Consider the following 18438-nt stretch of genomic DNA (forward strand, 5'->3'; position numbering starts at 1 on the left):
TCAAATATTATTCTGGATGTTTCCATAAAGGTATTTGTAGATGAGATTAACATTTAAATCAGTAGACTTTGATTAAAGCAGATTGCCCTCTGTATCGTAGATGCATCCATCCAATTATTTGAAGGCCTTCATAGAAAAACACCAACCTCACTTGAGCAAGAGGGAAATCTGCCAGCCAACTAACTTTAGACTCCTACTACAGCACCTGCCTTTCCCTGGGTCTCTGGCTTTTTGGCCTCTCCTGCGGACTCTTTTAGACTTGCCAGACTTCACAATCTCTCTCTCCCTCTCTCTGTTCTCTCTCTCTCTCTCTCTCTCTCTCACTCTCTCTCTCTCACTCTCTCTCTCATTCCACATTCTATTGGTTCTGTTTCTCTGGAGAATCTTGACTAGTATACTTAGTTACAAGGGCGTTTGGTCCTTTTGTCTTTCTCTCAAGGTGACAAAACTCTGGTACAGGCGTGTCCTACTCACACTTGCAATTTTCAATCCTTGCACAACCGTGGCATAAGGAAGATGCACAATTATGTTTGTCAAAACAATTAGGCTTCTCCTTTTAAAAATTATTATTATACTAGTATTTTTATTTCCCCCCCATTTTGACCAGCATTTCTTTATTTATCCAGTTCCATTAGCAATAAGTATGCATTAGTGATGTCTTTGAGGTAATCAAGTTTTTAAAATTATGTTAGGAATCTTCATGATAATGGAATTATGCCCAGTATAATCTTGAAGTTTTAGACATTTATTTTGTACATATTATAGTCATCAATGATATGTAAAGTATTAGCCAGACACATTAGAGCCAACATTTATATAAATTAGAGTTTATATGTACATTATTCACTGACACAAGTTGAAGTTAATTGCAAATAAAGGAGGATAGGACATGGAATTACTGACTTTTATTTTTAGTTAAAACAGGAAACACTAAATCAGTCCTCTTTTAATGAAATGTCTAGGGCCACACACTGTTTTGTTGTGGTGGTTGTTGAATATCTGGTTTGTAACTGTTAATAATGATACATTAAAAACCTGAGGTAAAGAATACCTCATCACTGCTAATGGAATTCTTTATTTAAGGTTTTGGCTGCTCTCCCTCATGTATTAAAATGGCATGGGTTTTCTATCATTAGCAGACTTTCCCTTGAATATTTTTTTATACCTATGGGAGTGATGGACTTGCACTAAGAAAGTTTTGATAGGCTACACATAGAGGGCTAGTTTCCTACTGCTGATTGTAACAGACCTAGTTACAGATAGCAAGGGATTAAATAGGTGATGATGATGATGGGGGACTGGTGAGAATGTTCTAAATTTAAATTGTGGCAATGATTGCACAAATCTGTGACTATATTAAAAGCTACTGAATTAATACAATTTAAAAAGGTGAATTTAATGGTATATGAATTATCTATCTATCTATCTATCTATAAAAGGCTAATATGCAAAGTGTCCCCTCGGGAGTTCGACCAGGACAGTGGGAGTTCGATCACTCGCTGTGACCACCAGGGGGAGGCACAGAACGAAGGAAGGCCCTGGCCAGCAGCCAGAAGGCCTCAATAGGCTCTGCTTGCTGGCCAGGCCTAAGGACTCTATCCGTGCATGAATTTCATGTACCAGGCCTCTAGTATATCAATAAAGCTTTATGTAAAAAAGGCAATGGCGTTTTATATTTACTTAAAATCTAGGGCAAAAAATTATTCCTTTGTATTACTTAAAGTCTAAATGTTAATTAATATTAATTCTCCCCCACCCCCAAACAATTGCAGTGGTTTTATAGAAAAAAAACATATGCTTTACGAAAACCTTCATGGAATCTAGCAACAATTTCCATGTTTTCATTAAGTACCTGAACTAAAAATAATTCTATTTGATTCAATTTAAAAGTAAAATTTAGATTCAATGATAAAACAATAAATTTCAAAATATTGTCATGGAAATGTTTATTTGTCTTGTTATAATTAAAATGGAGGATTATTGTGTGAAACCTACTTTTTCCTCTTGAAAGAAAATTCTATTTAGAAGATGGCTGTTTTTATTGCTGGAATTTCTTGATATTTTACTTTTATTTCCCACAGGAAGAGCTGTCCTTGTAGATATTAGAAACTTGTGCTAATGCCTCCAGGAGGAATAAAAATGACTTGGTCATTTTCCTTCTGGAAAACACCCAAATTAAATTGCTTGCTCCCTTGGCATTTTCAGTTAGAATTAAGTCATTGCTTCCACGAGTCTCCATCCTTTTCCCCAGAGTTTGGCCCTCCTCCAGGTAATTTGGTGAGGTTAATTTCATTATGGGTGGCCTAGAGTTATTGCTCCATTTAAAAGACTTTGCCAAGGAGCCAAAATTATGTTGGGATTTTTATTCCTGTTTGATTTTCAAAATTTGCAAAAGGGTACATATATATTATGGTAGTGATTAGCAGCATATATATTGAGATCATGTGATCCTTGGGACATTATTTAATGTCTCTTAATCTTAATTTTTTATCTCACATTACAGTAATATGTATCTACCATTAGTGATTTTTATAAGGGTTAAATGTAACATTGTATACAAAGCTTTAGCATAATAAGTAGTTTTAATAGAGATAATACAGCTGCTTAAATCTAGCCTTTCTTCTGCCCCATGGATTTTACTAGTATCTACAAGCCACATCACCTCATAAAAATTGGGACATGCTAAGTTCCAGTAGACATTTATTCTGGAATTTGTACAAAATGCTTGTGGTTCCAGTGAGTAAAACACCCAATTATGTGTCAAGATGGGTGGAGAAGGGCCCAGGGCAGGCTTTGCCTGGGCAGCTGGGTCCAAGTCCAATTCTGCCACAGGAAGCACGCACTTAGCCTGGTAGTGTGGGGCAATGGCAATTGTTGTCAAGCCCTGGGAAGCCAGAGACACTGAAACAAGACAGATAATTAAACAAATCCCTGAGAGCTGCATGTCCCTTCCAGCACTGATGGGTCTCCTCCAAGGAGGCCGGCACCTTGGTCAATACCTTAAACATATTGAATTAAATTGTCTGAAACTGGATTTAATTAAGTGGAATAGAGTAATAGATTACCGCTAGCCTGCCTGGAAGAGTGATTTGTTGTTGTTTTCGTTAAAATTTTTTTAAATCTGTTCAGGACTATTTACTGTTTACGGTCTGTGTTTTCAGGAAGAGCTATGGTGCCAGAGCATATATAGAGTTCAGGAATGGAGTCCATGTCACCCATGTTCCCACTGGAAACCATTTACAACTTGTAGTTCCTGGTGAAGTGAAGGGTTAAGGGGGGTAGATCTTGATCTTTTATTCATTCTCGCACAGTACACATGCTAGCGAGAAGCAAAAGATGGAACTCCATGATCTCTAGATTAAGGGAATATTTAGAATTTTTCTAACGGGAGGTAAGTGCATAATCAATGTGATTTGACTGACAGCAATGAAAAAAAAATCTTGAATTCATGTTTTCGGTAAATAGATGGTAAGAAAACTATCTCAGCAGCAGTCTAAGAAATTTGGTCATTAATGGAAAAATCAACATGATTAAAAGTAGAAGAATAGTAAAGTGAACATTTTATTTAAGCCGGGAAGGAACTCAACTTGTTTGCTATCCATCAGGGAGGAGCCTGTGTAAAGGGTTTGTGGAAATGGCAGCATCCTAACATCAGAACCACTCTAAAACTATGCTTTCCCCTGGCCTTAAAAAGCACACCACACTTCCTGATTGCTACATTGCTATTTCTTTTTTCCTTTCACTGTTGCATGTTGGTGTACAGAGTGCATCCCACGGGCTACATGGAAGCAAATTATACTTTTCCCCACCTTGACAAAATATTAGACCTGTGGTTACATAAATGAGCTTGCACCCCAGCCAGCAGTCCTCCCGGAGTTCTGTATTTAGGTTTCTGGCCCAGATTTTGTCAACCATTTAGGCTGATGTATATTTAGACTAGAATACAAATGAGTTGCAGAAGAGCATAAATTATCTAAAATTGTTCCCTACTGCAAAAAAAAGTTCAGATGTTTATTTGTAAAATCTTTCTTTGATCGCTTGTCTACTGTTTTTTAAAAATAAGCATTCTGCCTCTGATATAGTATAAAAGTGGCATTATATAGTTAACAAGTCCAGGTGTTAGATGATTTTTTCAGTATATATATATATATAAATAAAATTATAATATGCTAATTAGGGCAGATGTCTTCCAGGCGTCCATCCAGACGTCCATCGGGACAAAGCCACAGCGGCTGTGAAACCTGGGCACATGGCAGCCTTGGGCTCAGGCAGATGTGAGGCCCGGGGCTCAGGACTTGCAGCCGCTGCGGCTGTCAGTGGCAGCAGCAGCAGGGTGATGGGGGCGGCGCCTTTCCCTGATCAGCCTGGTCACCTCCCTCAGAGGGAGAGTAGACTGCGGCTTAGGCCCGCTTCCCAGTAGGAAATCCCCTGAGTGCTCCCAGATTGTGAGAGGGGGCAGGCCAGGCTGAGGGAACCCGTCCTCCCCTTTCCCAGTGCACAAATTTTTGTGCACCAGGCCTCTAGTATATATATGCCATAATAATTTTGTTTTATTTGTAGGATTAAAAATGTCTTTGAGCCCTAGCTGGTTTTGCTCAGTGGATAGAGCATTGGCCTGTGGACTGAAGGGTTCCAGGTTCGATTCTGGTCAAGGGCACATGCCCGGGTTGCGGGTTTGATCCCAAGTGGGGGGCATAAAGGAGGCAACCAATCAATGATTCTCTCTCATCACTGATATTTCTATCTCTCTGTCCCTCTCCCTTCCTCTCCGTAGTTTGCCCACGACTGGGATAGAGCGTCCGCCTGCGGACTGAAGGGTCCTAGGCTCGATTCCGGTCAAGGGCATGTGCCTGGGTTGCGGCGACTGATCGGTGTTTCTCTCTCATCGATGTTTCTGACTCTCTGTCTCTCTCCCTTCTCTATAAAAAAATCAATAAAATATATTTTTAAAAAAATGTCTTTGAGCATGTGTAGAGTTTTAGGGCTCTTGTTCTAGAAAAGCTTTGCTATCTGAATTCTGCATCTTCTTGGTCTACTTGGCATGTGTATGTGCATAATAACCTAATTAATTTTCCCCGCTTTAATTGTAATGCACTTGTCTGGATAGCCAGCTATTTAATCTGGTTCAAGGGAATGGATAATGAGATAAAGGTTAAAGATTTGAAGTGGCTGTTGACCAATCACCCTCATAAGGAAGAGAACCCAGTGCCCACATTCTTGTGCTAGAGACCACCACATCACAAGTGCAAAGAGTTGCACAGGAATGACACTTGCGAGTTTAAGGATGGTTCAATAGGAACACAAAAAACACATATAGAAAAATGGTCCAGCCCTAACTGGTTTGGCTCAGTGGATAAAGCGTCGGCCTGCAGACTGAAAGGTCCCAGGTTCGATTCCGGTCAAGGGGATGTACCTTGGTTGTGGGCACATCCCCAGTAGGTGGTGTGCAGGAGGCAGCTGATCGATGTTTCTCTCTCATCAATGTTTCTAACTCTCTATCCCTCTCCCTTTCTCTCTGTAAAAAAAATCAATAAAATATATATTTTTTTAAAAAGAAAGAAAAATGGTCCAAATTAAGAAATCCCTAAAGAAGGTGATCAACATCTTCATTCAAAACCCATGGATACAGACAATAGTGCAGTAGGCCTGGAGGCGGGGGGTACAAGGTTGTATGGTACTGGATAGTTTAAAAAAGTAGAAAGTTATTTTCTCATAGTTATTGAGACTGAAAGTTACAGCAGCCTACATAAACTATAATGCCATGCAACACAATACATTGTATATAGCAGGTGCTCAGATTGGAGAATAATTTTGATTTTTGTCCCTAGATCCTCGTCTCTGAATTCACCAATTCTCTGAATTGATGAATAATTTTTGATACTTTTCATTTTGAAATAAATGTACATTTACTGAAAGTTGCATAGATAGTACAGAGACTACCAGTTAACCCTTCACCCAGTTTTTCCCCGTGGTTATTTTGTACATAACAGGATACAATATTGAAAGTAGAAAACTGACAGTGGCACATTGTATGTTTATAACTCTATGTCATTTTATTATATGTATAGATGCCTATTACCACCACCACAATCAATACACAGTACTATTCCATCACTACCAATTTTATATATAAATATATAAATACCAACAATATATACTTTTCATTTATTTTAAAATTTTATATATATGTAGTTATACGCTTCCTGTAACTGTAACAGCAGCCTATTCTCTATCTGTATAATTTTGTCATTTCAAGAATATTATATGCATGGAAACCTACCATATGTGACATTAGAGGTTAGCTTTCTACACTCAGCACAATGACCTTGAGATTCATCACAGTTTGTATGGTTATCAATAGTTGATTCATTTTTATTGTTGAGTAAGAGTCCATGGTCTAGATATACCACAGTGTGCTAACCATTTAGCTTTTGAGAGGCATTGGGTTGTTTCTAGTTTTTGGCTATTCCAAATAAAACTATTATGAACATCTGTGTACACATATTTGGGTGAGCATACAGTTTCATTTCCCTGGCATAAATGCCCACCTGTGCAATTGCTGGGTCATATGGCAGTTGTACACTTATACTAGAAGTCCGGTGCACAAAATTCGTGCATGGGTAGGGTCCCTAGGCCTGGCTGGCAATCAGGGCCGATCTGTGGGGTGACCGGTGGGGCAATCAGGGGGCCCCCGCTGCCACCCACCTTGGCTGGCCTGGGGACTGTGGGCTGGGGGCAGCCCCCTGCATTGAGCATCTGCCTCCTGGTGGTCAGTGCATGTCATAGCAACCAGTCGTTCCACCGTTCAGTCAATTTGCATATTAGGATTTTATTATATAGGATTTTTAAGAAATTGGCAAAATATTTTCATAGTGACTGCACCATTTTAAATTCTCACCAGCAATTTTTGAGAAATTCAGTTTCTCAAAGTTCATGTCAGAATTTTGCATATATGTTTAAAATTATTATTGTTTTTAAGCTTTAGCTATATTGCAATAACTAAATATGTCATGATATCTCATCATGCTCTTAATTTCCATTTACTTCCCTAATCGCTAGAGATGTTGAATATATTTCCATCTGCTTATTTTTTATCTATATAGTCTCTTTAGTGAAATGACTAATTCACATCATTTGCCCATTTTCTAATTGGATTTTTAAAAGTTTAAGATCTTTATAGGTTATAAATACAAGTGTTTTCACAAATGTGTGACTTGCAAATATTTTCTCTATGTCTATAGCTTGTATTTTGATCCTTAAACATGATCTTTTGAATAAGAAGTGAAATATAGAGTGCTCATTTGCATGGTAGGCGAACTAGTGAGTGCGTATATGTACTTTTTTAAAAAAATGTATTTTATTAATTTTTTACAGAGAGAAAGGGAGAGAGATAGAGAGTCAGAAACATCAATCAGCTGCCTCCTGCACATCTCCCACTGGGGATGTGCCCGCAACCAAGGTACATGCCCCTGACTGGAATTGAACCTGGGACCCTTCAGTCCACTGGCCGACGCTCTATCCACTGAGCCAAACCGGTTTCGGCAACATATGTACTTTTAATGTCAGGAACTCAGTAACCAATTTCTTTCCTTAAATGTGAAATTAAATCCTGACTAAGAATCTAAGTCTTGTTTGAATCAATTATGTGTGAAATTCTAAGTATAGGTGTCATTATCTCTGGTTTTCCCATTCTTAAACAATCTGAAAATGGCCTACTTATTATTATAAAAAATGCATTAAGCAAACTGAAGGAGAAGGTCCATTTGATAGAGTATCATTCTCATTTGTTTTTGTTTCCTTAAGTAGGTACCAGGTTATTTCTTTACTTTTGAAAGAGTCTCATACAGTCATCACTCAAATATTTATTTAATTAGTGTCTAGTAGTATAAAGTTGTTTTTTTTAAACAACTATTATACTAACTATTCCACTCTTTAATTTACTTGCTGTAGCACGTACTGTGGATAGACAGATGAGGTGTAAAATTGCTATTGTGGATCTCATGTTTGCTCTAACAGAATGGTACCGTTGTATGGTGTACTGTATCCTCCTTACAGTGTACTTTGTGTGTATGCTAAGGTGTGCTAAGTGTTCTTTGTATGACACACAAAATACCCATCATCTGGCATGTTAGGTAACCACTGAATAGTGTGCTAAGTGTCCAGACTCTACTGTGGTGCGCCACTATGCAGCATGCAAAATACCTAGTCTATGGTGTCCTAAGTTCTCTGTATGCTGTGCTTAGCGCCCATTAGATGACATGCTAAGTATCAAACATAAACTATACAGGTGCTAAATTTATAAACAAAATACTAGCAAATCAAATACAACAATACATTACAAAGATGATGCATCACCATCCAGTGGGGTTTGTTTTTAGAGCCGCAAGTATGGTTCAACGTATGTAAATCGAACAATGTAATACACTAATCTATAATAATAAAAGCATAATATGCTAATTAGACCAGACAGCCAAACGACCTTCCAGACAAAGCCGGGGCTGTAAGGGGCAAGGCAGCCACCGCAGCTGCGAGGACTGAGCAGCCCTTGCACAAATTTCGTGCATCAGGTCTCTAGTTTAAAATAATAAAGAATGAAAATCTTATGATCACATCAATAGATGCAGAAAAAGAATTGGACAAAATACAACATGTATTTTTAATTAAAACAATTGGTGAAATGGGTATAGAAGGAAAGTATTCAAGGAAACAAAGGCTTTGTATGACCAGCTGTCAGCTAATATCATTTTCAATGATGAGAAGCTACAAGCTTTTCCTCTACAATGAGGAACGGGATGAGGGTGTCCGCTCTCACCACCGGTATGCAACATAGTGCTGGAAGCCCTGGCCAGAGCAGTCAGGCAAGAGAATACTATGCTAAGACAAATAAGTCAGACAGAAAAAGTCACTCAGTATTACTTCACTCATCTGTGGGATAGAAAACTGAATGCAACAAATGCTTCTTTGTCTGTTGTAAACTTTTTTGACTTAAAGTGTATATTTTTTCTGATAATAGTATAATTTTTTCACCCCTTTACTTTCTAGCTCTTTGTGTCTTTTGATCTTATATTAGTCTCTTGTAGGTAGCACAGAGCTGAATTAGACATTTTAAGTTTTTCTGCCAATCTCTGTCTTCTTATTGAAGAGTTCGATCCACTTGCATTTAAAGTAAATACTGTGAAAAGACTTATTTTCATAATTTTCTGTTCCTTTTCTATATTTGGGTGGGCAAAAGTAGGTTTATAGTTTATTCTTATATTATTATTTCTTAATTATTGTATTATTTTCCAAAAGAACAATTGTAACTCTACTTTTTCCCCACTCATTTATACCTTGTAGGATTTTTTTTTGTCCCTCATTTCTTACATTACTTTCTGCTTTTGTGTTTAGTTTATATTCTGTAGTGAAACATTTAAATGTTTTTTCTTCATAGAATTTATGTGTATTCTCTAGCTGTTTTATTTGTGATTAGCATGGCGGTCACATTTAACAATGTATATTTATGACACTCTAATTTGAATTTATACTAACTTAAGTAACAAACAAAAAATCTGCTTCTTTATACCTCTGCCTCTTCTACTTTTGGTTATTGATATCACAGAATTACATCTTTGCATATATAATGCCCCAAGACATAAACTAATAATTATTTTAAATGCATTAGCCTCTTAAATTAGGCAAAAAACAAAAATGTGGAGTTATAGACCAAACTCACAATAATACTAGCTTTTAAACAAATAATATTTAAAAATGTATTAGTCTCTTAAATAATGTAAACAACAAAAAATGGAATTATAAGCTGTAGTTGCAATGATACAAACTTTTGTAATTGCCCATGTATTTATCTGTCTTGAGAATTTTATTTTTGTATAACTTCAAGTTACTGTCTAACGTTCTTTCATTTTACTTTGCAGAACTCCTTTGATCATTTTGTTCTGGGCAAATCTAGGAGTAACAAACTCCCTTAACTTTTGCTTCCATCTGAATGCCTTAATTTTCCTATCACTTTATTGATACATAATTCTGAATTCCTTTTTTAAAAAATTTAAATTCTTTATTGTTTAAAGTATTACATAAGTCCCCCACCCACCCACCATGAATTCTGAATTCTTAAGCTTATCCATTAAAAACAACCTTAATCACATGGAGGGGTCCCAAGGCCGCAATCGCAGTGCTGGCCAGGCTGTGTTCTCCTGCGGAGCTCGGGGTCTCTGTCTGGGTTCACTTAAGCCATTGGCGGAATCCGGTTGTTTGTGTTTGTAGCGCTGATTCCCCCATTTCATGTTGTATGCCAGCCACTGGTTGCTCTGATCTCCTAGCAGCGCTTTCTAAAGGACCTATGTGTGTGGCCATCTCCCAAGGAAGCAGCTTCTTCAAATCCAGCAGGACCACCTGTCTCAGTGGGAATCTCCTTCCCTTTGTAAGAGCTCCCACTTGACCATGTCTGACTACTCAAGAGAATCGCCCTCAAGTTGGTTTACCCAACATTAACTGATTGGGGGGGCGGGGGCGGGTGGTTACAGCTGCAAAATCCCTTCACCTTCGTCATTTAATGGGACCTTACCCTAGCCACAAGCTCAGCCCACAGTCATTGAAGGGGATAATACAGAGTGTCCGCCAGGGGTCAGGAATCTCAGAGCCATTCCTGGATTATTTTACCACCGCCCAGAAACTGGTGGTCTAGTTTAGGGTTCCCAACTTGGCTAAGGTTCACATTTCTCTGGGGAGCTTATTAAAAGGCCATACTGATGGGCCTCTGAATAAATCTGGATCAGAGTTGAGTTACACAGGCACCTCCCTCCTCTGCAGCAGCTGTGTACCTCTGGAAATTCGCTGGGTAACCACTCTTCTCTTAAATATGATCTCTCACTTGGTTATTATTTTATTACAGTATTAGAGTAGTTTCAAGACTGCAATTGAGTTTATAACACAGATTATAGAAATGTGATCATTTAATGTTAAGTGGCAAAGGCAGAAACATTACTCTAACCTTTGGAAATAGCAATGTGTTGCTCAAACCTTGATTTATAGAGGTCAACCTCTCTCCCGCAGCATAAAACTGAGTTAATAGCTATGTCTCATTAAAAATAGTAATCACTTTTTGGCATCAAACATGAGGTGATTCCTCACAAGGCAGGCTTTTAAATATTATTGATAATTTAAACTTGGCGTTATTCTAAAGGCTGAAGTATTGGCATTTTAGACCTGAATGCAACTACTGGCACATACAATTTTGGGCAAATTATCTAATATCCTTTTGTACTTTTTTTTTAAAAGCCAATTTTCCCAAACTGTGTTCTGCAGAAATTAGTTTTATGACATTAGCCATTTAGAGAATACTTATTATTATTATTTCATCCTCTTGATGATCCACAAGGTTTTGAGTTACTCCTAGAAATTGACAAGAAATGTGGTAAAATTGTATGTGATATAAGTGTAAATGGGATGCATGTCTCCTTATGGATGAAATGGCTGCATTTCAGTGTAATATAGATTGTATTGCATCTATTTGGAATGTTTGCAAAACTTTCTATTTTTGCTTTCTGTATCTAGACAATTCTCCAAAATGTTGTGATTGCCAGAGGAGTGACTTCTGATAAAAGAAAAATACTGCTCTACCTACACTCAAGTAAGATCAATATTTTTCAATATGCCTTTGTAACTTAATGAAAAAATACCTCTTTATCCACATTTTAATAAGCAAGTAATTTTCTTCAATATTAAGCTTTATGAAGCCTCCCTATCTCTTCTAGAACAATATGAAACAAAAAAAATCTCCTGGTGTGGGGAGGGTAGCAATGTTTCAAATGCATGCCAATGTTTATTATTTAGACTGTATTTAGATATATCTTTCCACCATATTTATTTAAACAACTGTATTAAATTTTTTGTACTTTAGTGAGCATCACTCAGAGGAATGAAAATTAATCAATTTTCAAAAGCTGACTTTATGATAAGGGTTCCATGAGTGAGTGCTGAACTACTGGAGAAAGGGTAGATAGGTAATAATGGAAAGGGGGGCCTTGGCAAAGTGTTTCTTTTTTTAAAAAAAAATACGTTTTTATTGATTTCAGAGAGGAAGAGAGAGGGAGAGAGGGAAACATCAATGATGAGAGAGAATCATTGATTGGCTGCTTCCTGTATGCTCCCTACTGGGGATCCCGGGACCCTTTAGTCCGTAGGCCGAGGCTCTATCCTCTGAGCCAAACCAGCTAGGGTGGCAAAGTGTTTCTTAAAATGCCTTACAACAGTAGAGCCTAGGGGACTATCACATCCTCTTTTGTTTATTCAGAACAAAGGATGAAAGTGTGAAATTATAAAAGAAATTCAATATTACTGCAGAAAATGAGCATGAGTCAGTATAGTCAAATCAGTTAGAAGATGAACACCGTCTGTGACATCGGTGCTAAGATGAGTGTGCCTTTTGGAAGGATTCAAACTGTATTTGCTCTACAGACCAGAACCTGGCTGCCAACGTTTTGGCTTAAAATCACTATATCTACTTTTCTAATAAATTGTTGCAGTATTTCTCAGTTTTTATTTTCTGGCAGAACAGAGATTTCCAAAGTGGTTTTAGTGAGAATCATAAAACTCATTACCATCTATTATGTTTAAATGAATGCTAACACGTAAAAGTGTATTATGTACCTATTGTTTTTATTAAATCAGATTTCAATGTAATACAAAATGAATAGAATTCTTCAGAATGTTTATCTGTGTGTTGTAAAAATCATAGAATTGTAAGGCTCGATGCGTCCTTGCAGAAAGTTTGTGATTGGATTTCCTTGACTGGATTCTCAAAGATGATGGCAAAGATGATGACACTTAAGATCACAAACACTTAGGTCGACATTTGTTCTTATTACTAGATATTATTAGGCTATGGAAGCCATATGGTGTTATATGTGTCATAATCACACCCAGATAGTGATGGGTTGCTAATAAATTTATTGTTCTTTCCTCAACAAATTGTGATCCCTACCCACCTGAATCCAGGTACATTTTCCCTCATCATTAAATTAAACACTGTTTTCTCATTATTTGCATAAACAGAAAATTCTAATGCATAATTTCCTAGGAAGCAGCAGGAAATCATTCTAGTACACCAAAAAATACTGGGTTATAGCCAATGTTTTAGAATAATTTTTCATAACGAGGCCTTTATATAGCTATAGCTTTTCTTCCATTAAAATGCAATAGAGAAGCTTGATAGATAATAGAGAGAGGAAAATAACCTATTTTTAAGATTGAAACAGGGGTGAGTGCTCTAGAATGCCCTATTCTCTCTACCATTGCCTTTCCTTGCGTCTGCGTCTATTCCTCATTCCCCCAACCATTCGAATTTGATGGATATTTCTGTTTCCTGAAACCCTGTGGTTCCTTGGTTTCTCAGCCTTTCATTTTGAAGCTCATAAGAAGGAATTAACTAAACAGAGACAGAGAGCAAGCTATGTAGGTGGAAACTACCCAGATTATGCTGTGCTAGCCATAAGTGGCAACGTTATTGCTCTGCAAGAGATGGCCATTTAATACCTACTTAGACTTTCCCAGTATCACATGCTATTCTATTTGCTCTCCCTTCATCATTGTGCTAAGTATCCTATACTGTAAACCCTGAAAGAGTTCCAAGAAAGGTGACATATAAATGAAGAAAGAGAGAAATACATTTGTAAGGAGAGTAATGACAATTCATCTGAGAGTGCCTGTTGTCATCCTCAAAGTCCCTTCTCCTACAATCACAAAGAATAAATATTTTTTTATTGAAATATATCTGGATGCATTTCAAACAAATGATACGGGTATATATCATTTCCTCCCCCCCCCCTTTTTTTTAAAGAATTCACAATACTTTATGGAGAAGCAAGAAATTTGAATTGATACTCTTTTGAGAGAAGATGAAGAGGAGGGACAGTAAAGAGTCTTAAAACACATAGCCTACTATTTTCTGATTCTTTGAAATAAGAAATATTTTGAAACTATATGCCTTAGCGTGCACTGTTAGTGGGTTTTTATAGTCTCTTCCCTGATCTGTAGAATTTTACTTATGCCTCCCCCATGGTTTATTCATGATCACATTTGACTACATTTAAAGCTAGGTTGGCTTCATATTTTAATGGAAAATTTCCCATGAGCAAGAGCAAACTGGGTCCATTGTGTGAGCAGATGTCCTAGCTGGATTGCTTGCCACTGCTTTGTGGTTGCTGACCTCCATGCTTGGCTAGAGGACAGCTCTGTCTTCCTGGACATCTTTTTATTGCCAGAACAAAATCACTGTAATATAAATACTTGATAATTGAACAGGTAAATTTAATGCTGTTGCTGCTTTTCTGTGCTTTGAGGATGTTTGAGGCATCTGACCTTGCACTTCGATGAGTCTTTTCATGGTCTGTCCCCTCTTTGTGTTTACACGTTGCACCTATCCACAGGATGCAGCTTCTGTTGGCCCGTTTGCCTTCAAAATTGTTCATCAAATTCTCAGTATTTTCAGGCATGTTTGAGATGGCAGAGCCACTGGCTGCATTGGTAAAACAGTGTGTCAAGAGTGTGGAGTAGATAAAAACTGTGCTTGCCTCCTCCCCAGATCATAGACATCAAAGTTACAGCTAAACTACACAATAACCATCATTGGGAACTGCCTGCAATCTTACTGAACAGACTACTATAACTAAGGATGTATAAGAGAAGCCATGTCGAGACTGTTAGGAGGGATGCAGACATGGAACAAGCTGGTCCCACACCAAAAATTAAAAATTCTGAGGGATATCTTGGCTGCAGAGGCCCCTCTGAGGGGACAGGGGAGTTCGCCCCACACCATTCCCCTGCCTCAGGGTTTCAATGCTGGAAAGAGAAGTCAGCATAACGTTTGGCTGTGAAAACCAGTGGGGATTTTGGCTGTGTGAGATAAAGGGCTGCTGGACACCCAGGCAGTTCCTCTTAAAGGGACCACAGACAGACCTACTTGCTGATAGACTAGCTTGCTCTGGAGCAGCAGCCCAAAAAGCACACAGGAACATACAGAAGGGGAACTGAATTGTAGGACTTCAGGGTGAGGGCTAGGGGGAGGTAACTTTCTCCGAGACAGAATTGCAGGCAGAAGTAATTGTTCCTTTGTTGAGTTCTCGTCTCCCGCCACCCCCCGCCCCCCGCCCCCAGCCTGAAGGAGCAGGCAGGTACCATATCTGAATCTCCATGGACTTAGCTAACACTGTTCACCCTGCCTCACCCAATTTCTGAGCCCAATCCATGATGCTTCCAGTGGTTTTCCCATACAAACATCACATCTTGGTTTGTGCTGCAGACTTTTCTAAAATCTCTCAAAGTTTCACAAACCCCCCATAAGGAGGGTATGTCTCAGTGTGCTTGATACATTTTTTCTAAGTAGCCCCAAGCCTACGACCAGTGGCAGCCAGCCACAGTTTGCAGTTTGGCCCAGCACAAGTGGCAACTATCTGTAGGTCACTTTGTAGCTCATACCAGGATGGGCCCAAGTAATGGCTGATCTTGGTCCACCTTGAGACCCTCTCAAAAGGCTCAAGAATCAACATACCCAGTGGCCGGCTTCTGACCCTGCTAGATACTCTCCCATCAGTTCCACATATAACACACCCAAAGAGCAGATTCAGCAGGCCCAAGAGCCACGCTTCAGTGAATCTTGTTCAGTAGAATCAGACCTTACACAACAGCTTCTCTATTGTAGTCATGGCCAGTCCTTCTAGCCAATCAGCATGGGAGTCGTTCCCTCCCACTGGAATACCACCAGAACTCAAGGCTCAACTACAACAGGAGGGTATACACAGCCCACATGGGAGAGTGTACCTGGAGTGTCTGCCTCTGGTGAACAGAGAGGCTGTGCTACTGGACCCTATAGGATATCTACAAGCTTAGGCAACTCTACCAAACCCCAGAGCTGTAGGAGCTCTATCTAGTACATTGAAACATACAGGGAGGTTGCCAAACTGAAGAGACAGAAAAACATATCTCAAATAAAAGAACAGAACAATACATCAGAAAAAGACTAAATGAAATGGAGACAAGCATTCTATCAAATGCAGATTTCAAAACACTGGTTGTAAGGATGGTCAATTAACTTAGGGGAAGAATTGTTGGTCTCAGTGAGAACTACAATCGAGAGATGGGAAACATAAAAGTGGAGATAAAAAACATAAAAAAGAACTAGTCAGAAATAAAGAATAGAATAACTAAAATGAAAACTACATTAAAGACTAGATGAAGCAGAGGAACAAATCAGCATTTTGGAAGATAAAGTAGCAGAAAACCTCCAATTAGACCAGCAAAAAGGAAAAAATAATCCAAAAATGAAGATAATTTAAAGAACTTCTGGGACTTCAAGCATACTAACATTTACATTATAGGGGTACCAGACGGAGGAGAGAAAGAGCAAGGAATTGAAACCCTATTTGAAGAAATAATGCCAAAAATTTCCCAAACCTGGTGAAGGAAGTAGACATACAAGTTCAGGAAACACAGAGTTCCAAACAAGATTAACTCAAAGAGCCTCACACCAAGACACATCATAATTTAAATGTCAGAGTTAAAGGCAAAGAGAGAATCCTAAAAGCAGCAACAGAAAAGCAGTTAGTTACCTACAAGGGAACTTCCATAAGGCTGTCAGCTGAATTTTATAGGCCAGAGGGATTGACACAATATTTTCTTAGTAATGACAAGCATGGACCCGCAACCAAAATTATACTAGTCAGCAAAGCTATCATTTAGAATTGAAGGACAGATAAAGAACTTCCCAGGCAAGAAAAAGCTAAGGTAGCTCGTCACCACCAAATCAACATTCAAGAATTTTAAATGGATTTCTTTAACAAGTTATAAAAAACAAAAAGAAAGAAAATATCAACAACATGAATAATAAAATGCCCCAAACTACATACCTATCAATAAATACTTTAAATGTAAATGGATTAAATGCCCCAAACAAAAGACATAGAGTGGCTGAATAGATAAGGAAACAAGACTCATACATACGCTGCCTTGAAGAGACCCACTTCGGATCAAAGGGAAGGGAAACTATATTTCATGCAAATGGAAACAAAGAAACAAACAAAAAAAGTCGGCGTATACTTACATGAGACAAAATAGACTTTAAAACAAAGCCTATAACAAGAAACTAAGAAGGACTCAACAATTACACTTCTGGGTATTTATCTAATTTGAAAAGACATACGCATTCATGTTTATTGCAGCATTTTTTGCAATGGCCAAGATATGGAAGAAATCTAAGTGTCCACTGATGTGTGAATGAATGAAGAAGAGGAGAGATATAGATATAGATATAGATATAGATATAGATATAGATATAGATATAGATATAGATATAGATATATAGTGTTACTCAACCATAAAGAAGGGAATCTTGCCATCTGCAATCCTCTAACTGCACCAAGTGTGCAGTTGCTCCTTTTATGTCAGGACATTTGAGGCATTTATTGCTAAATGATGACAGTGCTGTCAGGAAAGAGCTCAGATACAGAATAGCACAGTTGGAGCAGCTGTTTTCCTCTGAAGTACAATTACTTTTTTTTCCTCAGAACCGATGTGATCATTTTAACAGGTCCATTTCTTCTATGTGCACAGGTTGTAAATGTATATCAATGTGTAGCCTAACACAAATACATAAGATCTATTCCATATGATGTCAACTGACAGCTTGAAGTTGCCTCAGATATAAAAATATTGCCCCTAAAATAAACTAAAGTGTTGGTAACAAACCTCTGAAGATGACAGACATGAACAATGATGAGAACAAAAACGATAAAAAGGAAAGTTAAATAAAGGAAAACTATTTTTGAAAAGACACTGCTAACTTTGTAAAGACGTAACATTTTAATGCTACGTAAGTAACATTTTAATGCTTTTGGAAGTCTTCCAACTATTTTCCTAATCCATAATGTACAGAATGGCCGAACTCACCTTCCTCCTGAGTCTGTGCCTAATTTAGCTATCTCACTGCGCCATATCTTAACTGATGGTTAGTGTTGCACACTTCCAGGAATATTTTAAGACATGAACCAGGTTAAGCTCTAGAGTCAGATTGCTGGCTTCAGACGCTGACCTCACCGCTTCATCGCTGTGGGACCTTAGATATGGGAATGATATTTTTTCCCCTCTGCTCTGAGATTTATCCAGGGGTCTCTCCTCAACTTGCTGTCCCCTAGAGTCAGATTGCTGGCTTCAGACGCTAACCTCACCGCTTCATCGCTGTGGGACCTTAGACATGGGAATGATATTTTTTTCCCCTCTGCTCTGAAATTTATCCAGGGGTCTCTCCTCAACTTGCTGTCCTGTCCCCAGCGGTTCTGTGTATTTGTGTTCCATCTCCATTGGTACGTTTGAAGAGATGTCGCTCGTTTGTCAGTGCCACTCATTTTGTGGCGTTGGTGGAGGCTTTGTGAGGTTCTCCTTGCTCATCTG

General features: G+C 38.3%; 1 protein-coding gene across 3 annotated transcripts in view; it reads left to right on the forward strand.

Moving 5' to 3' along the window:
- The window catches only part of SNTG1 (syntrophin gamma 1), a 109790-nt gene that overhangs the window by 22848 nt on the left and 68504 nt on the right, over positions 1–18438 (forward strand). For 2 of the 3 annotated variants that reach the window (XM_006761206.2, XM_015562305.1), the window contains exon 3: positions 11551–11626. The exons of the other annotated variant lie outside the window; for it this stretch is intronic. The gene's annotated coding sequence lies outside the window, so the exon portion shown is untranslated. The remainder of the gene's footprint in view (positions 1–11550; positions 11627–18438) is intronic. 3 annotated transcript variants of the gene reach the window in all.

This window comes from Myotis davidii, unplaced genomic scaffold (assembly GCF_000327345.1).
Source record: "Myotis davidii unplaced genomic scaffold, ASM32734v1 scaffold317, whole genome shotgun sequence".
NCBI classification, from domain to species: domain Eukaryota; kingdom Metazoa; phylum Chordata; class Mammalia; order Chiroptera; family Vespertilionidae; genus Myotis; species Myotis davidii.